Consider the following 18,120-nt stretch of genomic DNA (forward strand, 5'->3'; position numbering starts at 1 on the left):
CTGCCTTTCCTGAGTCATACCAAGGGTGTCCCTGCCTAGCCGAGAATCTATGAACAGTGAACATGAATGAAACAGCTTCTTCTGCCTCCAGAAACCACTGGAGGAGCCATGTGGCTGGGTGATAACTAAAGTGTCTGTCTCCTCTTCTCTTTACTTTTGTTGATACAGCCTGGACCCACGCCTTCATCAATCTACTGTCAGGAATAGATTGTGCACTTTCTGTGTCCCAGTGGGTGGCCCCCCAAAATAGAGCAGACAATGCCTGGCCTGCAAGGGTACTGGTTTAGTTCAACAAATATCCATAGAATGCCCACTTAGGCAAAATGGCATAGGGTACATTGCCAAAATCAGGGTTGACTCAGCCTGGAGCCATGAAGTGGGTCCAACAGGTCTCTGAACTGAGGCGGGAGGCCCCAGGACCCCAAGGTATGCTGCAAGGCCCTTGATGACAGCATCTTGTGCCTAACACCTGACCACATCTGAGCCACTAGAGACAGTACCTGATAAGGATGCAGATGCCTGGGCCCTGCCTTCCAAAGTTCTTGTTCAGTAGGTCTGGGGAAGGCCAGCAATCTTCATTTTAACAAGCACCACTGATGGTTCTGATGCAGGTGGTCCAAGGACCACACCTGGAGAAACTTCCACCTCTAGGGGCAACTAGGGTAAAAATTTCACCCAAACCTCCTACGGTCACAATATATTCCCCCCAACAAAGGAAGCAGTAACTTTTGGCCACAGCCCCTAGAGATGGGATTCGCCTGGGGTTTCTACCCTGTCTTCTGTCCAAGGACAAAGTGTGCCTTACCCCACAACTGCTTTGTGGTTAAAAGCTTCTATTGAGGGATGGTTTATTTACTTCTAGCCCTATGAAGCAATATAGCGGAGTTTTTGTTCCCTTTGAATCCCAGAGTGGAGGACTCTGCTTAAGTACTACCCACCTGGGTCTGGTAAAAGCTACCCCAAACCAATGGTCCTGAACAAGTAATATGGTTTGACTGTTCCCCTCCCTATCTCCAAATCTCATCATGAATTGTAGTTCCTATAATCCCCACGTGTTGCAGGAGGGACCTGGTGGGAGGTAATTGAATCATGGGGGTGGTTACCCTCATGTTGTTCTCATGATAGTGAGTGAGTTCTCACAAGATCTGACGGTTTTATAAGGGGTTTTCCCCCTTTTGCTTGGCACTTCTTGCTGTCACCATGTAAAGAAGGACATGTTTGCTTCCCCTTGTGCCATGATTGTAAGTTTCCTGAGGCCTCCCAAGCCATGCAGAACTGAGAGTCAATTAAACCTCTTTCCTTTAGAAATTACCCAGTCTCAGATGTCTCTTTATTAGCGGTGTGAGAATGGGTTAACACAATGAGATAGAACTTAAATCCCCTGCAGGCTTATCAGAGGAGGCCCCATGGAAGACCATGGACTTTGAACAAGGTGCAGGTAAGCCTAGACAAAATGCAATGGATCAGGGATTTCAGGCGGGGAAACCAGCGGGAAGGAAGCGGGGCAGGTGGAAGTGGCCCTCAGTTCCTGTGTGGGCTCTGGCAACAGGAAGCACACAGAAGTCTTCCCTGCTGGTAGGGAGAGAAAGGAGCAGTAGAAAGGGTCCTGAGCTGGAAGGACCAGCAGCCACTGCAGACTGCTGATGGAGGCAGTGCCAGGGAGGAAGAGGGCAGTGCCTAATGGTGTCCAGGCCTTGGCATGCAGGATGCAGTCCAGGCACTGGTACCTGGGAGAGTTAAAACTGGGAGAAGGGGAGACAGCAGGGGGTTCTCACAAGGAATTTGGAGCAGAGGCCCAGGCAGGGGGCCATCAAGGTGGAGAGGACTGAACCTGGAAATGGAAGCTTTCCAAGTCACACATTGAAGAGTATCAGCAAGATCTTAAGCCCTGGAACAGTGATGGATGGCATCAGGACAAACTGAGGTCAGTGAGTGTGTTAGCAGCAGAATACCCAGCTCCAAATGGCACAAACTCCATCTGGGATGGAGAATCTAGCAGAAGACCTAGGAAGAATTTGAAGAGGACTCAGAGGTGAATTAGGGATGCTTGTAGCTTTTGTGTGAGCAGTGCATTACCGGGGTGTAGTAGTCCCCATTGAAGGCCCAAGATTCTGCCTCTAAGGCTGTAACTCTGCTGAATCCAGCTCCTGAGAGGCTATCCAGAGCAGGCAGGAGGTCAGCCGTCAGTCTGTGGGCCTGGTTTTAGAGTCAAAGTGAATTTCCAGTGGGGAAGACCAAAGCTAAAGTCCATCCCCCAGAGGATGAGAGAAAAGAAGCCTGCAGCTCAGGCAGCTTAGGGAGTCTGTGGCAGCAAATGAACTCTGGACCTTGAAGTGGGGAGAGCGAGTCCTATTACCTCACCACAGTGCTCAGATCAGCTCAGAAACCAGGTGGGCACACAGCTGTGACAGGTGGGAGATGATTCCATTGGTACCTGGGATACCAGATTCATGCTGGGAAGTAGGATGGATGTGGCGGTTTGCAAAAGGCTTTGTCTTCTAAATTGAGGACACTGGATCACACCCCAAGAGAAAGGGGAGCTCCAATGGAAAAGCCATCTGCACCATGATGCTGCCTGTTACTTGACTGAGCGTTCCTGCTGCCCAGAAGCTCCTGTTGTCCTCCCAACTGATGGGATGCTCTTGGACAGTGATGCCAGCTGGAATTAAGATTGGGTTTCCAAGGCCACTGTGACCAGCATGATTAATGTGAGTATCGCCAGGTCTTCTCCTCCCTATAGGCCCTGTCAACATGGTTGTCCCCATAGCCCTGAGCCCAGCTTTTCCTGGTTTTCTGCCTCCTTTAGCAATCCCTACTGCTAGGGCTCCAATATGCCTCAGCCAGAAAGCTGTCATCTCTTTCCTGGGAACATTCCTTAAGAAAGAACCATCATGGGGTTGGATGGAACTAAACTTGCAAAGAAGGTGATGTGTAGCCAGGTTGGAGTGTGGAGTGTGGGGTCAAAGATGATGGCATTCTGTGTGGGGATGCAGTGGTAGGAATGGAAGTGAGGAGGAAGAAATGAATTCAGGGGGCAGCGTGACAGAAAACACAGACTTTGGTGACTACGTGTGAGCAGCTGTAAACTGATAAGAAGAAAAGATGTCTCCAGCATGTTTGGGTTAGTGTCATCAACCCATGGGTCCTGCCCACAGCAAGACTTGGCCCAGCCACAACCCCCTGTCTAGCAATGTGGAGATAGATGCTTTCAACAGAAAGGGCTGGAAATCCCACATGACAGCTGAGCTCTGTTCTGCCTTTGACAGAGTCTGATGCGACATGGAACATCTCAGGGAAGTGCCTTGCTGGCTTCGCCCACCTGGAGCCTCAAGTGAAGTCTCAGGTGGGAGATGTTGATTTGAGAGGCCTGGGTATAAAAGTAATCCCAAGAAATCACACGATAGAATAATTCATCTGAGGCACAAAGAGGGAGAAAAACAAGAACAGAGCCCCTTAGCAGGGCACTCACAATAAGAAGAATTAGGAAAAGAAAAGGGAACCTGGGGTGACACAAAACTGGGGGAGTCTGTTATCACAAGGTAGACGGCTACCTCTAGTTGGACAAATTTCCATGGACCACCATGCAATTTCTGGAGATGCCACCTTTGATCCCCTCTTCTCCCTTTGCTCCTCCCCCATCTCCACACCCAAAGTGCACATTATTCAGTTGTCTGTCTGCCCCTAAATCAACTTGACTTCTGTTGTTCCTTGGCAGATTCGAAGACCAGCCTTCATCGGAGTTGGGGTGGAAGCTACACACTTGTATCAAAGGTTGTAATCCCAAGTCTGGTCCTGTTTTCTGCGAACAATATAATTGTAAACACATTGAATGCGCCTGAATGGGATTCACATAACCTATTCAAAGGTTAATATCACAAGACTGATAGTGAGCTGGAAGCTCTGAAATGTATTTGTGCTCAGGGAAGATATTTGCTAATGTTTGGCTTTTATTTCCCCTGGAACTTGTACACGTCAGTGAGGCCTGGAGATAATGAATAACAGCATGGACAATAAATTTTAAAACAAACAAAATAAAAACTCAAAGAACATTAATGTAGACCAGTGCTAGGATATGATGTGTGTTACAAGAGAGCAATGATTACTCCTTGGTGAGCAGATTCTATTATCTGCTTCTTAGGAGCAGTAGGTGGCTGCCTCTTGATTGTATTAGTCCTGGAGTTATAAAAACCTCAATCCTTTGCATTGCAAGAGTGACACATGGGGCGAGTAGGCAGGTAAGAGAAGGAGCAATAAGAGGAAGAGTAATGGGATCTGTGGCAGGGACTGTTGGCTTTCCACTAAAACCCATTCTCTCCTTTTTGCCGGGCAAGAGCTAGGCAGTATTCACCAGCCCCTCTTGCATTTGGGGTGGCCACAAACTGAATTCTGGCCAGTGGAGTGAGGGGCTTCTGAGACAGCAGGCTGCCCCTTCCACACTCCTGTTCCCCTTGCAGTAGCTCAAAGCCCCTGGATGTTGATGGAATCATAGCTGGAAAAAGCCTGGGTCCCTGAGTCACCACACAGCACAGAGCCGGCTGCTGCCCTGGAGCCTCTACGCAAGAAGGTGGTCTAGAAATACACTTCCATATTTCAGCCAGCATGCCTTGGGATCTTTTTTTAATGGTGGTTCAGCCTACCCTAACTAAAGCAGGGCCCACTCAGCACGCCCCACTCAGCGATTCTGGAATGGGAGCAGGGTCCACCGAAACTCTGCTTTTCAGAGAGCTCACACCCTAGGGGAGAAAAGGTGAGGACACTGGAGCTGCCAGTCAAGACCCAGGATGCCAAAATTAGGGCCCCTAAACACAGCAGGGAGGGTGAGTTATCCTCTTGTGAGGTGGGAGGAGGGTCCCCGTGAGCAGGGCTCTTCTTGAGCCACACCTGGGTCATGAGAAGGAGAGATGCTGAGTGTGACGTGTCATTCAAAATGGTGTCTGGAAACTTGAGTTTGTTTCTTCAGTGGAGGGCAGCACAGGTTAATCAGACAAACCAGCCATCAACAGGCTTCCTTTGAGGAGCTTGGTAAGAATGGAAAACCCGGGGCTGACGGGCTTACAGCGCTTACAGAGCAGCACAGTATCAGGGGCCCAAGGCACCAGGAGCTCCTCTGGAAACTGGCAGGAATTGCTGGGGCAAAGCTGAGGTGACGGTACCCCTGGTGATGGGACGGCAGAGACCCTCCATGGTAGAGGGAGTGGCGAGACCCCAAGGGACAGTGTGCAAGGACTCTGATGGCAGCAACAGACTCCTCTAGGAGCTGATGAGAAAGGCCTGGAAACCCAAGACTCGTCCCTGAGGTTCAACTCCTACCCTGATCATCTCCTCCAAGATTCTGTGACCTGGGGAAGTCAATAGTACATTTCAACACATGTGAAGTCAGCATGTGAATGACATTCCAATGCTGCTTGTGGGGTCACCCCTGCAAAGATGAACTCAGTGGAAAGACCTTGCCAAACCGGAAGGAAAACAAGATACTTTTCTCCAAAATACTCGTTCAATAAATATTTACTTAGGCTTTACAAAGACAAATAAGACTTGCCCCGCCTGTTAGAGGTATGCATGTCGAGAAAAGGAAGGGGCGATTCACTAAGAAAAACGCATTCAGGGAGGAGAAAGAAGGAAAACATATAAAAATTCAGGTCATATTAGAATAATGTATATTACAATGAGTTTGACTATATTTCAGAAATTTCCCAAAATATTCCTTTCAAATTTGATTGACATTCTAAACTATTTAGCTTGATATAAATGAGATCTTTGTGCACCCTCAGCAGGAACTGCATCTTAGCTGGTTTTAAATCTCAACAATCACTTTCCTGCCTTGGAAAAGGTATGAACCAGGCCACTTATGTAGAATCCAGGTGGGTTTGAGAGCAGCTTCAGCTGAATGGAGAATGACAGGGAGGCTGAGGAACGGAGGGAGGGGACCCTGGGCTGTCACACCCCGGGGACTTAGGAAGGTTCTTGCTCTTGCTGGAAGGGTTGCAAATCCCTAAACCAAGTAATCCCGTTAAAACATGAAACATCCAGAGTAAAATTAAGTTTAAAATACTATTTGCAAAGTCAAACATGGTCTTACCATGGGATCCAGGCATCACACTCTTTGGTATTTACCGAAATGTGTTGGAAACTTCCATATAAAAACCTGCACACAGGCTGGGCATGGTGGCTCACACGTGTAATCCCAGCACTTTGGGAGGCTGAGGTGGGCTGATCACCTGAGGTCGGGAGTTCGAGACCAGCCTGACCAACATGGAGAAACCCTATCTCTGCTAAAAATACAAAATTAACTGGGCGTGGTGGCACATGCCTGTAATACCAGCTACTTGGGAGGCTGAAGCAGGAGAATCACTTGAACCCAGGAGGCAGAGGTTGCGGTGAGCTGAGATTGTGCCATTGCACTCCAGCCTGGGCAACAAGAGTGAAACTCTGTCTCATAAAATAAATAAATAAATAAATAAAAATAAACCTGCACACAGGCCAGGCGGGGTGGCTCACCCTGTAATCCCAGCACTTTGGGAGGCCGAGGCGGGTGGGGTGGATCACGAGGTTGAGAGATCGAGACCATCTTGGCCAAGATGGTGAAACCCCATCTCTACTAAAAATACAAAATTTGCTGGGCGTGGTGGCACGCACCTGCAATCCCAGCTACTCAGGAGGCTGAGACAGGAGAATCGCTTGAACCAGGGAGTCGGAGGTTGTGGTGAGCCGAGATCGCGCCACCGCACTCCAGCCTGGCGACAGAGTGAGACTCCATCTCAACAACAACAAAAAACCTGCACACGAATGTTCATGGTAGCTTTATTCATACTTGCCAAAACCTGGAAGCAACCAAGATGTGCTTCAATAGGTGAATGGGTAAATAAATTGTGGTACATTCAGACAATGCAATATTATTTGGTGATTAAAAAAAAGAAATGAGTTAAAATCTTGAATTTCTTTTTTTTTCTAATGAGCTATGAAGCCACAGAAAGACTTTAAATACATATTGTTAAGTGAAAGAAGCCCACCTGCAAAGCTACAGCTATACATGACTGTATGATATTCTAGAAAAAGCAAAACTATAGAAACAGTGAAAACATCAGTGATTGCCAGGGGTTAAGAGGGAAGGATGAAAAGGTAGAGGACAGAGGATTTTAAGGCCGGTGAAACAATTCCATATCATACCAGAATGGTGGATATGTGAGCTGGGGTTCAGAAAACAATACCCCCAAATGAACGCCTCAGAAGCAAAAGTTTCCCCTGCCCTCCCATCCCTGACCTCATTCTCCCCCGAGGTCAGCCATAGAAATCAGAAGTCCTTTTTCCCAAGGTGGGTCATAGAAACTTTCAAACCCCCTTTCCCCAAAGCCAGTCATAAAACCTAAAAATGTTACTCTAACTTCCACCCCCCGACCACCCTTCCGTGTGCAAATGTGTCATAAGGAAGTCATCTGACCCGCCTTGTTTGGTGGTAGGTCATGAGACCCCCATTCCAGAGAGGGCCCTGCCCCGTACCCAGCAGGAAGCAGTGCTGCCCAGAGAGGCCACGAGGAATCTAGACAGGGCTTGTGGGGGGCCCTACTCCCTCTATGGGGGTTAGATCATTCCCTTTTTTGTCCAATCACATTTCTACATATTTTATTGTGCCTAAGCATAGAAGTGGGCAGTGTCCCCTGCATCTCTGGGTCTTCATTCTGAAGGCTCCCCTGTCATGTAAAACTATGATCAAAGAGATGTGTGTGCCTTTTCTCCTATTCGTCTGCCTTTTGTCAGTTAATTTTCAGTGAAACTTCAAAGGGTGAAGGGGAAGTTTTCCTTGGCCCCTACACACGTCATTACAAGCCCATAGAGTGTACAATACCAAGAGTGAACCTTAGTGCAAGCCAGGGACATTAGTCAGTAATAATGTTCCATGCTGACGCACAAATGAAAGTTATTTTATTTGTGTGAATAGGAGAGCTGACATGGTCTGTATTGATGCCTCCTGGGCAGGGAGGTGGTGGGCACGGCCCAAGAATTCTGACCTGCCAGCAGCCAGGCAGGTCTGCGTCCTGGAGCTTGACCAATTCCGCTGCCCAAGTTCTGGCCACGGGTCTGCAGCCCCCTGGCCTTTGCCTGCATAAGCAGGAGGTGAATGAGAGAGAAGCAGGACTCACACAGGAGGCAGGAGGAAGCCACCGGGAAGCTCACTGGCTCCAGGGGCAACAGATCTGGGATGGGGTCCCAGTTCTCTCCTTCCTCATCCTTGAAATGGGCAACAATAGTACTTACTTCATTAGAGGTTCTTGGAGCACAGTCCCTGGCACACTGAAAAAGTTACCAATTCATTGTTCTTAATATATAATGTCTTCCTCATGGGTTTTTGGGAAGGGATAAATCATAGGTGAGAAAATATATACAAAAACCTGACCGAGGGAAAACCTAGCTTACACGCAAGAAGCGGCAGCTTGGTGAGCACACTGCTATGTTGTATTGTGCACAGTCAGGACATAGCCAAGGACTGACATGGGCGCTCCCGTAACCCATGTGTGGATTCCTGTTAGGCTGTGTTCACGAAGGTTGCGATTCTAATTTTTTAAAATCTGTGGATAAAACAGCTACCAGAAAATCCCGTTTGGTTTTGCATGTTGTTCTTTGGCTTTGGTGGGCAGCAATCATGTCAGTTGCATTTCCCAAGCTAGAGCTCTGAGGCTTAGTCATCCCCCTCCCTGGCTGGCTTCCATGCTGTCTGCAGTGGGAGCATCTTTTATGAGATGACTGGAGGGGACTTCATAGCTGTGCCGCCTGGGGTGCTGGTACTGCCAGGACTGCAGGAGAGGGATGGTTGCTATTAATCCTCACAACAGGAGGGCCCAGTGGGCTGTCACAGCCCAGGCGGGGAATCACAGGCCTCCCTGGGTGACCAGCTGTCCTGGCTGCTACCAGATTCAGACTCCAGCCGGCTTTCCCTGGGGGCAGAGATGATCTTGATCTCTGGGCAGCTAGGCTTGGTTTCCTTGATATTTGTGGCTCTGCATTGTTGGGGCACAGGATGCAGAGCTGGGGATAGCTGAGCTTAAACTCCTGCTGCTATGGAGGGCTGCCTCCTTGCCCTGAAAGCCCTGGGAGCCCATTTAAAAACACAGGTCCAAGGAGTGATAACATGAGGGGCAGCACCTCTGGCCCCTGATAGGGAAACCTGTCCAGTGGTACGTGCACAAGCAACGTCTCCAAGCATTCCTTCCAGACAAGGCAAGAGGCCCCCAGGTGAGATATGTTAGCTACACCCTGGTTTGGTCTGTACTGCAAATATGTACCCAGTGATGGGGCCATTAGCTATTTGGCTCCTATGTTGCTGTGATGAAATTTACAAAGAATATTCATGGGGAAAACAGCTCCCATCCATGGGCAGCAAGGAATGTTGTCCAAGATTTACTTGGACAGGTAAGACTAAGGTCTCATCCCATCTCCAGCAGTTCTGTGACTTTTTACTGAACATAGGGAGGCAAGAAGGGAAATAAGCCTTAGTTAGCCTTGGGGAGAACCAAGCCAGGTCTATTTAGGGTCACCACCCTCACTGAACTGCCCTCCACTGGAGGCTGTGCTAGGAACTGCAGGACATGAGCTCAACATCAAAATAGTAAAAATAGTGGCAAATGTTTAGGAGTGTTCACAACATATCAGGTGCCACAGCAACCTCTGCAGGAGAGGTGAGCAGGGCTAATATTTAGCAGGTGCACCCTTGTACTGGCTGCCTGCCATTTAATAGGTTAGTGCCTCAGCTGGTTATTGAATATTTTCACCATCGGCCTTGGGTCCTAGGATTGGTTCCCATTTTACTGATGAGGAAATCGAGGTTAAGAGAGGGTAGCCGACTTGCCTGAGATCACACAGTCTCGTGTGTGGCAGAGCCTTGGATTCCAAGCCAGGCTGTCTGATCCCAGATCTTCACAGCTGGCCTGCACCTCCACGGCACCCCGGACATCCCCCTGGAGCACTGGCCAGTGAAACAAACATGCGCTGGGGAAATGCCTGGGTGAGTGTGCTGTCTTCCTTGCACAGAGACGGGCCTCTTGCAACCCCTACTTTCCTACTGTGGCTGGGGTGAGGTGGCGGGTAGAAGGGCATGGGTTGTAGCTCACTGTCTTCTTCAGGAGTCCCACAGTGGGTAGGAGCACCAGCTCTTCAACAAGAGAAGACCATTAGGCTTCAGGAGGGAGAGGGAGTTTTTTTGGGAAGGAGAGGACCAAGAGAAATGAGGCACAAGCGAGATCGGCCCTAAGGCTTGTCCTGAAAAAAGAACATCATCTTCTTCTAAGGTCCTGAGGGTGGGATTTATCTGACACATTCTTCCACATGCTTATTGCAAGATGAGCATTGTGTTAAGTGCTTTGCATGCATTATCTCATTTAAACCAAAAGCAACCCGGTGTGACTGAGTGACTATGTGATGTCCATGTTACAGATGAGGAAAGGGAGGCTGAGAGAACTTCAAGGACACACCACTTGTGAGTGGCAGAGCTAGGATGCAAACCAGACCTGACTGCTGTTAAAGCTTGTGATGTCTGTCGTCATTCTTCTATACTGTCCCCTCATAGGAAGTTCAAAAACAGAGAGGGTGGGATTTGGTGTTTGGCTTTTGTTTAAATTTATGTTTTTATAGATATATTTCCTTGGCACATGCTATGAACCAGGAGCATCCATTTGTTATTTAACTGATTTATTAAGCCTTTTTAGGGGCCAGCCCAGGTTCTGGGCACACACTGGGGAAGGAGAGCTGCTGCGGTCCCTAACTCATGCCTCTTGCGGCAGTGAGTGGGTGAGAAGAAGGAGGAGGGGAGGAGGTGGTGAGAAGTCTGCTTCATATTATTCAGTTTCCTGTGAGCCAGGCACCGTGCTTGGTGCTAAGTGATTATATCATTTAGCCCTCCCAATAGACTCTCAGGTAGACACTCTTATTTCCACTTTTTTCCATTTATAGATGGGGAAATTAAGACTTAAGAAACTTAGGTAATCTACCCAAAGTCTTATAGCCAATACATGGTAAAGCTGAGATTTGAACTCAAGTATCTGACTCCAAAGCCTGAGTTTTTTCACTTTCTCTCTCTTGCGCTCTTTTTTTTTTTTTTTTTTTTTTTTTGAGACAGGGTCTCACTCTGTCACCCAGGCCCGGAGTGCAGTGGTGTGGTCATAACTCACTGTAACCTCAAACTCCTGGGCTCAAGTGATCCTCCTTCCTCAGCCTCATGAGTATCTGGGACTACAGGTACACACTACTATGCCTGGATAATTTTGTAATTTTTTGTAGACAGGGTCTTACTGTGTTGCCCAGGCTGGTCTGGAACTCCTAGGCTCAAATGATCCTCCTGCCTTAGCCTCCCAAATTGCTGGAATTACAGGTGTGAGCCACTGTGCCCGGCCAAAGCCCGTGCTTTGATTTGCTACCTAATCTTCCTCCCTTTTGTGTGTAATGTTAACCCCAAACCTGCAGGGTAGCCATTATCAGCCTCATTTAACTGACAGGGAAGCCCAGTCTCAGTGGGGAGGCTGCGTGCCCAAGGTCTTGCTGGGTAGAATGGGATTCTGGGCTCAGGCATTCCAGGACCAAGTCCAGGGTGTGCCTGTTACTCTGCAATCCCTCTCTGTGACAAGAGCCTCGCCGGGAACTCGGGGGTGAGGGCCCCCCCAAGCCTCGTGGCTGGACCCCATTCCAAGCGTTAGTGTAACAGAGGTTGTGTGCGGGAGTCTGTTGTGCTCCTGGTGTGTGGCTGGGATTTTCAGAGGTGTCTCGAAGCGCTCTAGGAAGACAGCAGGGGGGCCATGGCCGCAGGAGTGAGTGCAAGGGTGGGGAATACAGGGAATCCCTTGACCAGAGGAGACTTCGGAGGCACTTGTGCTGTTCGCCTGAACTCCGCGTCCGTGGCCTACCCTGTGATTGTCATCATTTCTATGTGAGAAAAAAGCGGCTACTGATTCACAGTGAAAGGAAACGGACTAGGTTCTGAAACTTCCTGTTTGTCTGGTATCTGCAAAGATATCTGTGTTATGCAAATACCCTGACTCCCCAAAACTGCAGGTGTGTACAAACACACACACACACACACACACACACACACACGTCCCCTCTGCTTGGCCCCATGCGGTGGGTCTCCTCTGTACCCAGTAAACTGAAACATGACTCTACTAACATAGTAGCCAGGACATTGGGGACTCTGCTGTCGGAATCCCTGATCATAGGGGTAGCAGCCTTGGCCTTTGGCTCAAAGAACTTCACAGATGCCCCTTGTAGGCAAGTCCTGGCTCCGGCTCTGGGCCCACTGCAGAGCCTGGGAGTGAGGCAGGCAGAGAGGCGAGGGGGTCTTGCCCAGGCCCAGGAACTCCATTTTCTCTCAGCTGCATTCCTCCCTTTCCAGGCTCCCTGACCGTGCTGAACGCAGCTCCCAAGCAGGGGGAGAGTCCAGATAATGACAGATGTTGATTGTTTCCTATTGGTTCACTGTGTCCTTTTGGCAGGCCTTTCTTTCTTTCAAAATATATTCAGGTTTGAGCCTAGCACTGCAGCTTGCTGATTGGGTCTATGTTTCCATAGAGCAGTGTGACTTGGGGTACAGGCCTGAGACCCAGCCTGCCTGCGGGCTGCTAGCTGGCAGCTACCCCTGCACTGGGAAGCTTTTTAAACAGCTGAATGTAAGCTTCAGCGTTAATAGGTGAAAGTGAAAATGACATGTGACTTCTAGACAGTTCTCATAGATTCAAAATAATTGTTCTCTGTAATGAGTAAAATAACACTCTTGCAACAGCTGAATGCTTTTCTCACATTCTGAGTTGCCCGAATTAGGGGAAATGGGTATAGATGGCTGCAAAAGGCAGTTTTGTCAGCTGTACACCTTTTTACAATTCTATTTCATCCTTTAGTCTCTTCCTGCCCCACCCTAAGACCCTCATCTGGAAAGTGGGAGGATGGCTTGGAAGGCGATGAAGCTGAGGTTGCAGGAAAAGGAGTGATCGCCTGGCTCAGAGCTGGGCCCTAAAAATATAGGCCAGCGCCTGCCTCTTGTGAAAGGGAGCGGAAGGAACAGGGGCTGAGATGGCTCAAACTGGGTGGAAACAGCTCTGCTGTTTAGAAGCTGTATGATCTTGAGCAACTTGCTTAACCCTTGCTAAGCCTCAGTTTCCCTTCCTGCAGAAAGGGATTACCGTGGGGACGAAAGGGGATCCAGAACCGGGAGCGGAGGATGGGGTGGGTAAGTGGAAGGTGTCATGACCACCCTTTCCGAGGGCGCCTCAGTCACTGCAGCCGGTCACATGGTGCCTGAAACTCGTTTTTCAGAGTTGTGCTGGTTTGTGGAATGAAAAGGGAAGCCAGGCTTCCTTCTTACTAGCTCTGACTGCCTTGTTTTAAGGATCCTTCACCTTCCCCAAGGATGGGATAAAGCCTTCCTGTAGAGCAGACCGATCTTCTTTATCCCTACAGTTCTCCCAACATGGCCATGGCCCTAGGGGCTGTTTTGACTCTTACATTTATATATCACTCCTACTTTCCCAGCCAGCAGGATAGAAAACCTGAGAAGGGAATTCTGCCTTATAAACATTTCTTACAGACAGTGCAGACAGGTTGTTTCTCTTTTACCAAGGAAGCTTAGGGCAGTTCTGGTTGCAGGAATGTTAAGCACTGATAAAGAAGAGAAGATAAAATCTTCACCCTCCAGGGCCTGGCATTTCCCCATTCCTGAGCCCTGGCTTCCCTGTCTGAGATAGAGACTGTCAGTCACCTACCAATTCCCAATTTCTCTTTCTGCTTTACCAAAAGTACTTGATTTGGGATGGGGGTAGGGGTGGCAGGCAGCAATACATCCAAGTAAAAGACTATACTTCCCAAATCTCTTGAAACTAGGGACAGCCAATGAGGTATAAATGAAAATTATTGGGGCTGGGGTCCTAAAAGCTTCTCTTTTTTTTGAGACAGAGTCTCACTTTGTCATCCAGGCTGGAGTGCAGCGGCAGCATCACGGCTGTAAAATCAAAAGTGTCAAAGACAGGTCTCAATCAATTTAGAAGGCTTATTTGCTAAGGGCACACCCTTAACCTCAGGTGATCCTGACAGCCTGTACCCAAGGTGGTTGGTGCCCAACTTGGTTTTATACATTTTAGGGAGCTTAAGGCATCAATCAATATGTATAAGATGTACATTGGTTTGGTCTGGAAAGGTGGGACAACTGAAAACTGGGACTTCCAAGTCTTAGGTGGATTCAAAGATTTTCTGATTGGCAATTGGTTGAAAGAGTTATCATCCATAGAAAAGAATGTCGGGGTTATGATGAGGGGTTTTGAAGGGAGGAGAGTAGAATGAGGCATGTCCGACTCCCCCTTCCCATCATGGCCTGAACTAGTTTTTCAGGTTAACTTTGGAATGCCCTTGACTAAGAGGAAGGGTCCATTCAGATGGTTGAGGGGACTTAGAATTTTATTTTTGGCTTACGTGGCTCAGTGCAGCCTTCACCTCCTGGGCTCAAGTGATCCTCCCATCTCAGCCTCTTGAGTAGTTGTGACCACAGGTGCGTGCCACCATGCCTGGCTTTTTTTTTTTTTTTTTTGGTAGATATGGGGTCTTGCCATGTTGCCCAGGCTGGTTTTGAATTCCTAGGCTCAAGTTATGCTCCTGTTACAGGAAAGGGGTCCTGATCCAGATCCCAAGGGTTTTAGCTGGCTTCTTTACAGCAGCCTGTTTTATCAGCAAGGTCTTTGTGACTTGCATCTTGTGCTGACCTCCTATCTCATCCCATGACTTAGAATGCCTAACCTTCTGGGAATGCTGCCTAATGGGTCTCAGCCTTATTTTACCCAGCCCCTACTCAAGATGGAGTCCCTCTGGTTCAAATGCCTCTGACACTCCCACCTCAGCCTCCCAAAGTGTTGGGATTACAGGCTGGAGCCACTGCACCGGGCCTTAAAAGCTTCTTAAAGGGATCTAAGAAATGTGCTGTTCACTCTCCCCATCCTCTTTCTTAACCGTAAAACACTAATGTAATGGCTGGAGTTCTAGCAACCATACTGGGCCATGAGGCAACCTTGAAAAAGGAAGCCACAAACTAAAACATTGACTCTCAACCTTTAATGCTGAGAAAAGAAAAAGTATCCCCTGACATCCGGGAAATGGCCTGACACTTTGAGCTAGGGCTTAATCTTATTAAAAGCTTGCCTGGCTATTTTCACAAACACTGTTGTCAGTTGCCACTCTGCAACTGTGATGAAGAGGTCAAAAGAGATCCCTTCAGAACTCTGTCTAAGCACAAACAAAAGACCCCAGAAAATACTAAACACACGCCCTCCTGGCTCATTAAGTGACAAGGGCCTCCTTATCAACTACAACTATAGGCTTGATCTTGTCTGCTGTCCTTAAAGATAAGATTTACTAACATACCCAGCCACAGAATTGTCCCAGTTCCAGACAGCAGACAATGCAGAGCAAGCCCTCCCCTCCTAGACCCTCCCCAAATTCACCTAACCAAAGCCCAAAGCCTATAAGTCCTTTCGAACACCTTTTTACTGAAATGGTTCCCCCATGGTGTCTTCCTCGTGGCAACCAGTAATAAGGCCAACTTGTTCAACTACCAGTTCGCAAATAAATCACTTGGGGATTTGTTAAAAGGCAGACCATGGTTCAGTAGGTCTGGAGTAGAGTTCATTCTATGTTTCTAACAAGCACCCAGTGAGGCACTTGCTGCTGGACCATGGTCCCACTTTTGGTAGCAAGAGAGTTAAGGGTGGTGGATTAGAATGCTGGACATACTTAACCTTGACCGTGGGACCACTGTATGCATCCTGTTCTGTTTCCCAGGGAAAAATGCCCATATTTCATGTAAGCCACCACTATATATGTTTGCTATCAGCAACTTAACCAATACATTGTCCTTGTCCTTAGAAAAATGTGTGGTTACAGGCAGGTGTGTGCAGGCCTAGACCAGGCTTGGGGATTTATTGACAAAATGTGGTGCCTTTGAGGTGAAACCACAAGTAATCAGAGAAGCCGAGTCACTCCACTTAGCGGACTGGTGGAAAATTCTCAAATGGTCCAAAGCTGGCCCCATGTTGGGCTGAGGACTAGAGACCTCAGAGGCTCCACCTGCCCGTCCAATTGCAGGTGTCTGGGCCTGGCCCCACCTCGCCTTCCCGCTCCATTGCTCACTATTCCACACCCAAGGGCACCATGATGTTTTGTATCTCCTTGCTTTGCCTTTGCTCTTCCCTTTGCCAGGGATGCCCTTCCCACCTTCCTCCATGTGGCTAACCCTCCCTCAGCTCTGCTTCCAGGGTGTCTCCCCAGGTCCCCAAGGGCTGGCTAGGTGCCTCTTCTTTGCTCCCAGGGCATACTGTGCCTTTCTCTGCCCCAGCTATTTCCAAGTTGTGTAGCAGTTATTTGTTTTGTGGTCATCTTCTCATTGGTTGTCAGCTCTTAGAGGGCAGGGATCATGTTTTGGGTTATTCATCACTGCATCCCTGGCATAGTCCCCAACACTCGAGAACTATGAAACTGCACCAAAGGCTCCAGCTCCCCTACAGCCTGCCCTTAACCTTGACCCATTTGAAGGGTGATTATGAGACAATAGTGAAAGAAACGCTTTTCTAATGTTTTCCCCATTTAGGTTATGTGAAGTTGGCAGTTCCCAAGGGCTTTAGGCATGAAGCTATGGGTCATACCCTTTGGAAACTTGGTCCCCAAGAGAAATGTATGCTTCTGAAAACCACAGGTGCATGAATCAGTGTTTAGTAAATGACTACTAAACTGAAATCAGGACTTATCTATATCTTGGCTTCTCAAACTTGAATATGCTTATCATCTAGATAGCAAAAGCATTCCTACACATTGAGGCCTGCCAGCGTGGGTGTCACCCAGGAGCCACTCGGAAAGGTTCATCGGAAACCACCCCGGACCGACTGAGGCAGAATCTCTGGGGGCGGGACCCAGGCCTCAGCATAAAAACTCCAGGTGACGGAACAGCTCCCACCTAACAGGTGTGTTGACATTGTTGTAGGTGACTGACGTGGTTTCCCATCTCACAACTCTACCTCCACTAAGAAAAGTCATGGAAAATTGAGACGTTGGGCTGAGTGTGGCTCATCCCTGTAATCATTAGTGCTTTGGGAGGCTGAGGTGGGAGGATTGCTTGAGGCCAGGAATTTGAAGTCAGCCTGAGCAACATAGTGTCTCTTCAAAAAACTAAGTTTATTCTTTCCTCTTTTTTAGTTTTTATTTTTATTTTACACAGCTCACCGTGGCCTTGACCTCCCACGCTCAAGCAATCCTCCTATCTCAACTTCTCAAGTATCTGGGAGCACAGGCATGCACCACCACACCTGGCTAATTTTTTTCTTCTTTGTTTTAAAGAGACAGAGTGTCACCATGTTGCCCAGGCCCTGTTGACCAGGGAAAAAAAAAAAGTTTGTTTGTTTGTTTGTTTTTTTAAGAAAAAGAAAGAAAAGAGACTGAGAAACCACAGAAAGAAAGAAGTGCTGATGACAATGCCTGCTTGCTGATGGTTCTGATGATCATAGCAGCGTACATTTTGTATGCGTGAAGCCTGTGGCTATATAAACGTGTAGGGAAATATTTGTAAGGAAATAAGCAATTAATACAATAAGCTAAAATCACAGTTGCTGGACTATGACTGATTTTTCCCCTTTCTGTCATTTAAAATTAAATATTTGTATGACTTGTATAATAGAAAAATACATGTATTCAATCTTAAAAAGATATTCTTGTTTTACACTTTACGGCACAAAAGAAGTTGTGGGTTGGGACGGTTCAGTCTCCTTGTGACAACTCAAAAACGGAGACCTTAAGCCTTTCTCAACCAATGTTGGAGGACAGACAGGCATGTGAGGTGACAATGCCATTAGGGTATTTTTTGGAAAAATTTTAGTGCAAGACACAAAAGCCAAATTCAAACTGACCTGAGCCAAAATAAGTAGGAAAGAGAGAAGTGGGGACGGGGGGAAGAAAGAAAAAGAAAAGGAAAGAAAAAGGGAGAAATGTCAAAAGGCAAAATTACAACAAATTTAGTTAAATGATTGAATTAGTTTTTATTTGTAATTCATGAATTGGGGCAACATCTCCTCTAAAACTTTAGGAAAAGTGTTCTGATGAGCTGAACAGAGAAGC

General features: G+C 47.9%; 2 long non-coding RNA genes across 4 annotated transcripts; both read left to right on the forward strand.

Moving 5' to 3' along the window:
* Nucleotides 1-1,243: 1,243 nt before the first annotated feature.
* On the forward strand, nt 1,244-6,209 carry LOC103887004. The gene is made up of 3 exons (XR_650915.4): nt 1,244-2,708; nt 3,267-3,343; nt 3,716-6,209. It is a non-coding gene; the product is annotated as an uncharacterized LOC103887004 (long non-coding RNA).
* Nucleotides 6,210-7,294: 1,085 nt separating this feature from the next.
* On the forward strand, nt 7,295-17,710 carry LOC103887005. 3 transcript variants are annotated; one of them, XR_650917.4, is made up of 3 exons: nt 7,300-9,997; nt 16,803-16,973; nt 17,427-17,710. It is a non-coding gene; the product is annotated as an uncharacterized LOC103887005 (long non-coding RNA). The 3 variants fall into 3 exon arrangements; XR_650916.4 differs by lacking the exon at nt 17,427-17,710 and adding an exon at nt 17,228-17,273 and having other exon boundaries at nt 7,302-9,997; XR_002523911.2 differs by lacking the exon at nt 17,427-17,710 and having other exon boundaries at nt 7,295-9,997.
* Nucleotides 17,711-18,120: the final 410 nt, after the last annotated feature.

This window comes from Papio anubis, chromosome 8 (genome assembly GCF_008728515.1).
Source record: "Papio anubis isolate 15944 chromosome 8, Panubis1.0, whole genome shotgun sequence".
Classification (NCBI taxonomy): Eukaryota; Metazoa; Chordata; class Mammalia; order Primates; family Cercopithecidae; genus Papio; species Papio anubis.